The sequence below is a fragment of the Triturus cristatus genome, chromosome 1_1 (genome assembly GCF_964204655.1).
Source record: "Triturus cristatus chromosome 1_1, aTriCri1.1, whole genome shotgun sequence".
NCBI lineage: Eukaryota > Metazoa > Chordata > Amphibia > Caudata > Salamandridae > Triturus > Triturus cristatus.
Genome location: NC_140579.1, coordinates 39080589 through 39090714, shown reverse-complemented (window position 1 = coordinate 39090714; position 10126 = coordinate 39080589).

Genomic DNA, 10126 nt, shown 5'->3' with positions numbered 1-10126 from the left:
TTCCATAGCTCAGCAAGGCCCCTCAGGTTAGCATGACCATAAACACAGTTCTAGGTTAAATACTTTTGACGTTATGAATTTTCAAAGTTCTATAAATATGTCACTTCTATGTGCAATTACGTACCATAAGAAACAATAGGGAAAAAAAAGAAATGCATAGAAATTCAGGCAATGCTTTCATGAAAGCTGCCCTGAAAGCGACCAAAACCCCCTGACTAACACTTGACCTAAATGCCACAACGGCTGCCAGAGTCTCAGAACTGGGTCAATCTTCGCTGACCGGAGCACACAAAATGGCAAGCGTCAGATAACTTCTAGGTAGGCAATTAGCTGGAAGACATAATCATAGAATACAACAACAACTCCCTGCGTGTCTCTTGCCACAGATGGGATGACCTAATAAACAAGTTAGGGACCCACGTGGGGGAACCCGGTGCCTCCCACCAACACCCTAAGAGTCTTGTGATAGACCAGACCCAAAAGTGGAATAATAGGGCCATTATCACTGCATGAAGAGCAGTAAGGAGGGCAACATGTGCTCACGAACTAAATCCCTCCATAAACTACACAGCTAATCTACACAAAACATACACAAAACTAACTTTGGAAGCAAAGAAAAACTCTGAGCAAAATGAATGGCTAAAAATACACCAAATGTTGCAAGAGAAAAGCCTGGCCCACTTCTGGAACTACATCAATAAACTCATATCCCCCAAATGCTCCAGGAGGAATGCGTTCCGAACGCATCCTGGGTGCAACATGTCAAAGCACTACAACAGTCTGCCTCTAGGCCCTAACGAAGCTCCTGTATTGGGGGCCGTGAGCACTGGCGTAACGAAACTCGAGGGGGCCTCCCTGCAAGGCACATGGAGGGCCCCCTCCGAGCTGAATCAGGAGCTCTGCAGACCGAGTGCTGTGCAGAGGGGGCCCCCTGGAGCTTGGGCCCCCCCGCACCGCGGGGGCTGCGGGGGCCTGTGTTACGCCCCTGGCCGTGAGTCATATGCCTGGGGATACTCAAGCTCTGGCCATGGAGCCCCAGGTCTGTCAACACATAAAAGCCTTGAAAAATGACAGAGCTCCAGGCCCCAATGGCCTCTCAGCCAATATATTCAAATGCACCCAGGAGGACTCAGCAAAGGTATCAACCCCTCTATCAAACCAAGCCTACATTGCTGCATAAATCCCAAACTCATGGAGGGGCTCCACCTTATGCCCAATCTTCACAAAAGGTGACCAGAAAATTCCATCTGATTATGTTATGTTATTAACATTTATATATATATTTACTCAAGAGTGTCCCGGCGTGGAAGCCACATGCGAACGCTACAGAGCTGAAAGCAACTGCAAATTAGAGCAGCAGGCTTTTTAGCAGCTTCCTAAACAGCCTGGGGTCTTGCATATTACGCAGTTCATATGGAAGGGAATTCCAAGCTTCTGCTGCCTTAAAAGATAAGGAACTGCCCCCCATTCGTGTAAAGCAAAAGCGAGGGATTACTGCAAGACACTGCGAGGCTGAACGCAATCGTCTTTGTGGTGCGTAAAAACTAAAACGTCTCCTAAGATATGGTGGGCCGGATTCATGAAGGGCTGCATGAGCCAAAGTAAGGGCTTTAAATTTGACATGTTGAGCCACAGGGAGCCAATGCAATTCATGCAAATGTTGTTTTCTGCTTCACCTTCCCGGGATGTAAAGCAAAACTCTGGCTGCAGCATTTTGTATAACTTGCAATTTCTTTAACTGGTACCATAGCAAGCCAATTTACAGTGCATTAGCATAGTCAATGTGTGTGATAATCAGGGCGTGGGTAACCATTTCCTTGGCTGACCAGGGTAGAAAGGGGAAGAACTTCCTAAGGGATTTCAGTGTGCCGAAGCACTGTCCAGCTAGTTTCTTTATCTGCATGGAAAACCGGAGATCTTCATTAAACCAGACCCCCAGGTTCTTAACTGGTTGGCCCGCAGAATTTGGTAGAGAATAATCTGGCAGCCAAAGTGCCTCCCTAAACTGCGGAGGAAAGGACCCATACAAAAGAACCTCCAACTTGTCCTCGTTACACTTAAGCTGAGCAGATGCGAGCCATTTAAAGACGGCTGTAAGACATTCTTTAGCCCTTTAGTCATTTTCCTTCCAAGTGAAGAGGAGCTGTGTATCACCCGCATATGCAATGATCTTAGCTCCCAGCTCCTCAGCGAAATAGATCAAGGGAGTAACATATATGTTGAAAAGAAGAGGACTCAAGATGGAGCCCTGTGGAACTCCAGTAGTCACCTTTTTAGGGGCTGAGGAGAACGGAGGTAGCCATACTTGCTGTGATCTATCCTCAAGGAAAGATTTAAGCCAATTCCATGCTAAACCAGAGACCCGGTTGTCCGAGAGACGGGCTGGTAGTTGGAATTGAGGCCCCGTATCAAAGGCGGCAGAAAGGTCTAATAAAATCAGAGCCGCTCTGCCGCCTGCATCAAAACATTCTCTAATTGCCTCTGGCATATCAACAAGGGCCGTCTCTGTACTATATGTGGCCCTGAATCCCGATTGGGCTGGATGGAGCAAGCCAGATGTTTCAACAAAATTAGCGAGCTGTTTGGATACCGCTTTCTCACTCACGTTCACCACAGCCGGGAGAAGAGAAATAAGGTAGTAGCTAGCAGACGTGGGATTTTCCAGAGAAGGCTTTTTTTAAGAAAGGTAGCAGTTTGGCCTGCTTCCACTCTAGTGGAACTGTGGCGGTCTGAAGGGACATATTAATGAGGGTATTAACCTCTGGATTGACCACCTCTGCAACAGCGGCTAACAACCTGGCCAAACAAGGGTCGACCGGAGAACACAATTTCAGCGATATGAGGATAGACAATGAATCTTGAGGAGCAATAGGTGACAATACCATCAAAGAAGGAAAAGATGGGCTGGCAATGGAAATATTCGGGCGGGAAAACCCTACCTGACCAGGGGTACTTGTCCTGAAATTGGCCTGGATCATCTGGATCTTGTTAATAAAGGAACTAGATAGTTTCTCACACCATGTGTCCGAGGTAGTAAGGGTAATACGCTCTGCATCGGAGGCTAGAAAGCTCTGAATGATTGAAAATATTTCTTTAGCATTATTTTTGGACATTATAGCCCTCCTGGACTTAGAGGCCAATGCCTATGCCCGGTGTCTTTGCAAACAGCTAGAAGACTGGGTCGCAGAAAACAACATCCTGCCTTACTGCCAAACCAGGCTTCGCACTTCTGCTTCAACATCCGATAACATCACAGCACTTGCCATCCTGAGTCATCATGCAGCACAAAAAAAATCCAGCCTCCTCTTTACAGAAGTTTCCATTTGTTACAGTGCTGCATTTGATAAGGTAGACTGCAACACTCTTTTTGAAGGAAACTCTGCACTCCAGTACGTGGGTAGGAGTGAGAACGAGCCCCACCACCTAATCCTCTAAAATCAAAACCAATGATGGCCTGGAGCAGGGGTTTGATCTTGCTCCCCTCCTTTTCAACCTACACACAGCTGACCTGGGGAAATTCTTGAAGCGTAGCTGCATGATAACCACCACAACTCGGCTACTCAAAGCTACACATTTTATAATACGCTGAAAATATCATCATACCGGATCACACCAAAGTTGAAATCCAACGAGCCCTGAGCAAGCTCTGGAAATACAATGAAGCTAAATTTTTTACAATCAACCAGAACAAGACCAAAGTCCTGATCTTTGGCCACTGCAGAAAAAAGAAACTTCTAACATGACGTATGGGAGCGGCAACTATTAAAACAACCATGAAATACAACTACCTGGGGATATGGTTCAATGACAACTCCCAACCAATGGTCCACCTAGTGACCCTGAAAAAGAAAGCCGGAGCAATCATATACAGCCTGATGTACCTTAATAGGATCTTAAACAGTGCCTCAGCAGTGCCGATACTAACAGTTGTGAAAGCCTCTCATCTCCTGGCGCTACACTACGGGCAACAGGCCTTCCCAGAGGACTGTGCCCCAAGCCTTGATCACGCTAAATGTATGACCTTTAAGTGAGTATTTCATCTCCCCAGACACATATGAAGGACTAGACTATGGCTGGAATTGGGCCTACCAAACCAATCCCTCTCATGCGAGGCAGACAGCCTGAAATTTAACTTAAGGTTGTACTTTTTATGGCTTCCCAATGCACTTGCAACATCTCAGAATGGAGCGGATATTGTAGGAGTATATCTACTTATGCTGATATGCCCACACATATGATATAGTGCACCCTGCCTTAGGGCTAAAGGCCTGCAGTAGGGGTGACTAACCTATTTCCCATGTAGTGTATGGGAGGCATGGCAGACAGGGTTGTATGCCATGTTGGCAGAATGCATCGCCTGGGGTGGCACAAGCAGTGCTGCAGCCCCAAAGGACCCCTCTTCGGTACCCATGCCCTAGCTACCATGAGTACCATTTATTAGGAACTTACAGGGGAAACTGAAGTCATGCCAATCGTGGTACAGTTTTGGGGAAAGTCATCTGGCACTGGTGACCTGCTTAGCAGGGACCAAGTGCACTTACAGTTCAACATTACATCAGACATCAGGCAAAGAGTGGGGGCTAACCATGTCAAAAGACACACTCTCCTGCATATGTTTAATCAGAAATGGCTATAGAAAAGAGTTCACCGGTTTCTTTCTGGGTCTGAATTGTAGACTATTAGAAACAAGCATTGGCATAGCCAATAGGTCTCACCTTTAGGACCTTCTAAGTATTTAGCCATGCAACACATTATCCCGGGTGCTATAACATCTACTGTTACTTCATGATGCTGCAAAAATGTGGTTGTGTAAGAAGCCTTAGAAAAGCTTGCAGGGCTGGGGCAGAGTGCTTAGCAGAGCAAAATGCAGCTGTAACAACTTTTTAGTCACCACATCGAATTCCAAAGCAAAGGAAAAACTAGAATTTGATGTTCAGGTGTTCGCGTTACACAACTCATTGGTATTTATTTTACCGACCTAATAAGAATGAAAGGCTGTGTACGCCCTGCTGGTTTTCAAGCCTGTGTCCCACAGATGACGTAAATGCAAGTGCTCCAATACACTGCACAGTTCAAGACTCCTTGCTCACTGGAAGTGTTGGGTGCTCAGAGGAATTACATGGCTCCCGAGAGAGTCCCCCCCCCTTAGATGCACCTCTCATTACTGTTGTTGATTCTTAAGTGTGCCAAATACAAGAAACTCGCAGCAAGAACACCTCATGTCTAGGGGGCCACCTGATCGGTTTTCTACAGGCCTAATTTTAGTGTTGTGTGTATTGGATTAAAAGTCCCAGCGTGCAGCGCACTCCTGGCTACATAAAACTTACAAATACTCAATAAACGTTAGTATTTTCATTTTTTAAGAGTCTTGGCATTGGTGCATTTAGTTTAGCACAATTTACATTTTTTGATATTTATGACGAACAAAAAACAAAACGCAGACGGGCGGAGGGTGGTCGGAGAACTGACGAGGAGGAGTCACCGAGCGATGGGAGTGCGCGCAGGACAAGTGGAGGGTCACATGGGGTGAAGAGATGGGGATAGAGAGGGAAAAACTAACAAGAGAGGGGAGACTCGGGAGAGGCTGAGAGAGTGACACTAGACAAGCCAGGCCGCGATGATAACGAGAGACATACAGGGAGCCTCTGCAGACAAGGGGGAGGCAGAGAAAGCACGGACTGAGGGGGTCGAAAGAATCTGGAAATGACAGGCCATAGAAGACAGGCAGGGAGAGCCTGGGACGCATGCGCAAACACAGCAGAAACGAGCACTGCAGCATCGGAAGAGGAAGTCAAAGTCAGGAGTGTGGGGAGATGAAGTGACCGCTGAGAACGTGTTGCAGAGACACACACAGCAAAGCAAAGGCAAGATGAGAGAGATGGGCAAATGTGATATAAACAGGCTAGAATGCGTGGGGTGTGGGGTGGGTGAGTGAAAGACTAAGGAAGATGATCGATGGTAAAGGGAAAAGGCCAGTGCAGAGGGACACGCGCACATTACGCCACCCTAATATGAGAACAGGGTGTAGCACAACTGGCACAAAGACCGGTTCACTACCACCACTGGGAGGCGGACAACGTTACATTTCTTCCAGCCAGCACAGGCAGCAAAAAAACTGCTGCTCAAAAAAGAGGTCTGGGTTGACAGAATTTCAGCAATTTGTGAAACACGAATTAGAATCTACAATACATTAAGAAAAGCAATGACTACATGATTAAACAAGCGTTGGCCGCGCGTGAGCGGCCGGAGATGCAAAATGGGGTGGGGGAGGGGGAGAAGCGGGAGTTGTGTGTGCGCGTGCGTCATCGCGATCGCTCTGAAAGCGAAAGTGATCGCGATGACGCACACGAGTTTTCAAAGTGGTGCTGGCGGCCGGCTGCGCGCGTGTACGATCGCGTGAACGCAAGCGTTAGGCCAGCCAGCAGCACTTTGAAAATCCCACATACAAAATGTCTCTTCGAGCCAGCGTAAGCGCTGGGGCTCAGCGAGACCTAAAAATGGAGAGATGTAAGAACAAAATAACAGGTCTGTTGGTTAGTGAGCAACGGATGATGAGCGCTTTAGTTGGGAAAGGTTAATGTAGAGCAAATTGATTTATAGCACTGATGGTAAAGGAAGTATTTTTGGGGCACATGCATCAAGCTTTTTACCAGTCGCAAACGGGCCAATTCACAGAATCGGCCCGTTTGCGACCGGTAATAAGCCATTTATGATGCATCAAACCTAAATGCAATTGCAAAATAGGTTATCGCAATATTTGTGATTACCTATTTTCCAATTGCATTTAGGGAATCGCAATTTGCGATACCCTGAATGCAATGCATGAAGAATTTTAAAAATGCGACTTTACATTAAGGATTCGCAAATCACCATCAACTTCAAGTTGATGGTAATTTGTAAATCCTTAGAAAAATGCATAAAATTGCATTTTTCAAAGTGCCATGTGCCACATACACATGCCCTTAGGGCATATGTGTGTGCCACTTTTTTGGGGGTGCATCAGGGAAGCCTTAGGCCTCCTAGCACCCTTGCAATTGCATTTGCAATTTGTGATTACCTATTTGGTGATAGCAAATTGCGAATGCTTTCCTATGAATTCCTATGGGCCTCTAGGCCCATAGGAATGAATGGGAATGTATTCCCTGATAGCGAATTGCAATTTGCATTTCGTTATTAGGGAATGTGTAGGAATCGCTATTTATTTTGCGATTCCTACATGCATAAGGAATTGCCATTTAAATAGCGATTCTATAAAAGTCTCTTTTAAGGAATCGCAATTCCTCATCTTGATGCATGTGCCCCTTCATGTTTTATATATTCATATTCACCTTAACTGCTTGATATTCAATGTGTTTTTCACCTTTAGGTGATCTGTTTTTTTGGCTGAGTTGCTTGGGAGAAACTGAGCAAAAATCAACCTAGCCATGTTTTCAAGCTTTGTAGATGATTATGGAGAGGTGCACTACTAGATTGTCTTTCCTAATGATATAAACGGACAAAATTCCTTCGTTTTTAATTTCCTTTATTTCAATGATATGATAACATAGGCTCCAGCCAGGGTGTTTCGTTCAATAAGGATTAAACTCCAGCAGGGCTTATATATTATACAGACAGTGAATGATCCAATGATGCGGTGTGGGGATAAATGGGCAAGTACTAGTACACTGCAGAATGCAATACGACCCCAGTGTTCCATGTGTGGGAACAATTGTCCAGAAAGAGGACGCCTTACACAGGGCCGGACTACCTACCGGGGGTTTTGGCATGCTGCCGAGCTGGAGGCTGAAGTCACTGCGGTGGGGCTAATTTAGTTGATGGAGACCTGCGTGTGCTTCGAAATAAACAAAGAAAAACGAATTTCATTCATGACACGCAGGTCCCCATCAACGAAATCAGCCCCCAGCTCGGTAGCATGCCAAAACGCCCAGTAGGCAGTCGGGCCCACGTGCGTCAAAGGTATGGATGCCGGGCCCTTATTTGTGAACATCATCATACATCTTCAGTTCTGAAATTGACACTGGTTCCCACACATGGAACACTGGGGTAGTATTGCCATCTTATCTTGATAAGGTGGTTCAGGCGAATGCTTTTGAGATTTTCACACATTATGAAGGTCTTGGCGGGTATAAAATTAATTAAATGAAAACTGAAATAATATTATGTGGATGTAAACCAGATGTTTTACATATGGATATTGCCCCTTGTGTGAATTCTCTTCCAAAAAGATATTTAGGAATCAAATTTACGCCACAGATTGTGGATTTATATGATTTACATTTTTCCCCGCTGTTTTCAAAAGTACAGGATTTTTTTCACGCTGGAACTCTCTGCCATTGACTATTATGGGGAGGGTTTGGCTGATTAGGATGTCTGTACTCCTGTTATTCAATTTCTTATTTTCAGGCATTGCGCGTGTCTTAACTGCATCTTTTTTTTCAAAAAGATTGAATCTATGTTTGTTTTTTATTTGGATGAAAAAACTGCCAGAATTTAGAAAAAGATGGTTTAGCGCTCCCGAATATTAGAGATTTATATTTTGCATATTTTGCACAATGTATGTCTAGGTTAAAATCAGAATCGCACACAAGAATATTTGAGAATTATTTTATGTTGTTAATTTGTAGCGAGCATCAGATATGTTATCCGCAAAAAATAACATTTCCCAAAAAATCTGCTATGGGTGCATGCAGTGGTTTTTTCGTAATCTGCAGGATTTTTTTAGAAGATGCACAATCACTGTTTTTAACATTGCAACCCCTTTATCTGAGCTCGCTTCTGAAGTAGTGACTAAAATTTCAACAGAAATATTTCAAAAATGGGCCAAAGCTGGGTTCAGGAATATCCCTGATTTTATGACGATGGAAAGGTGGCTCCGCGATTTAATCCAAAGTGATTTCCTTCTCCTTGGCTCCTATAGATCGCTTTATAATATTCTCGAAAATTTGGGATCTGATTCAGATACACAAGAGTAAAAATATGGTGCTTGCGCTATTTGTAGCAGATGTAGATAGGAGACCCGGGGAATGGAAAAAACTTTTGGCCTCACCAGAGGTCTGGACCTTATTCGGAAAGCAATGACAAAATGCGAAAAGCATGAAGGGTTGGAATTAACAGCTAGAATGTGGACTGAGGATAACAACCTTAATTTTAGTGTGCTACGTGGAGCTAACTGGTGCCGGATGTTAATTTTTAGCAAGTAGCTATTATATAGAACCCAACAGTTTCTTTCCCAGAGTAGCCCTAACTAGTCTAGTTACTGCTTCCGTGGTTTAAATCAATCGGCTGCCAATAGGACGCATATAATCACTCAGTGCCCTTTGGTTCAGGGGTTCTGGAATTAAATATTTAGATATTTTTAGATCAAGCTCAATTAAATTGGCATCCAATAGTTTGCTGAAAGTCCTGGGATATGATCCATCTCTCCACCTATCCGATAAATGGGTGAAACGAATATATATCACAATGGCGGTGGCTAGGTCCCTTTTGCTCTAAAAATGGCGATCTCGTCAGGTTCCAACAATGTGTGAGTGGGCTCAGAAAAATAAGCAGGTTAGAAATAGTGAAAAGCTATATGCAATGCGAAATGGGGGGGATTAGGAGATTACAAAGTTTGTGGGAACGGTATTTTGATTAAAACCGAAGGTTAGAGCAAAGGATCTTAATACCATCCTGCAAATTTGTATTTTATATGATCTACTTTTTCAGTATTTTAGAGCGAAGTACACTGTCTGTTTGAGGGAACTGTTAGTAAGATGATTATATATACAACGTATTTATACTTGGATTGATATTTGGCACATTTGCACATCCCTTTTTAGTTTGCATTATATGCACTTTATTAGTCCTTTATCGTAAAATCTGTATTGTTATGGTTTCTAATAAGTCTTAAAGGATGTTACTCTCGCTGTTATTCTGCTCTGTATATTATTGTATATTCCTGAATATGCATGTTGCATTTATTGATTAATGGTGTATAGTCAAGAAATTATACTGTATTATATGGATGAATTTGGAAATTTTGATGGGTCTCAATAAAAAAAGTTACAAATGATTAAGAAAAACAAGTTAGCGATAAAAGTAAACATGAGTTCACAGATTTGTCGATTCCTTCTTTACATTTTCTCCA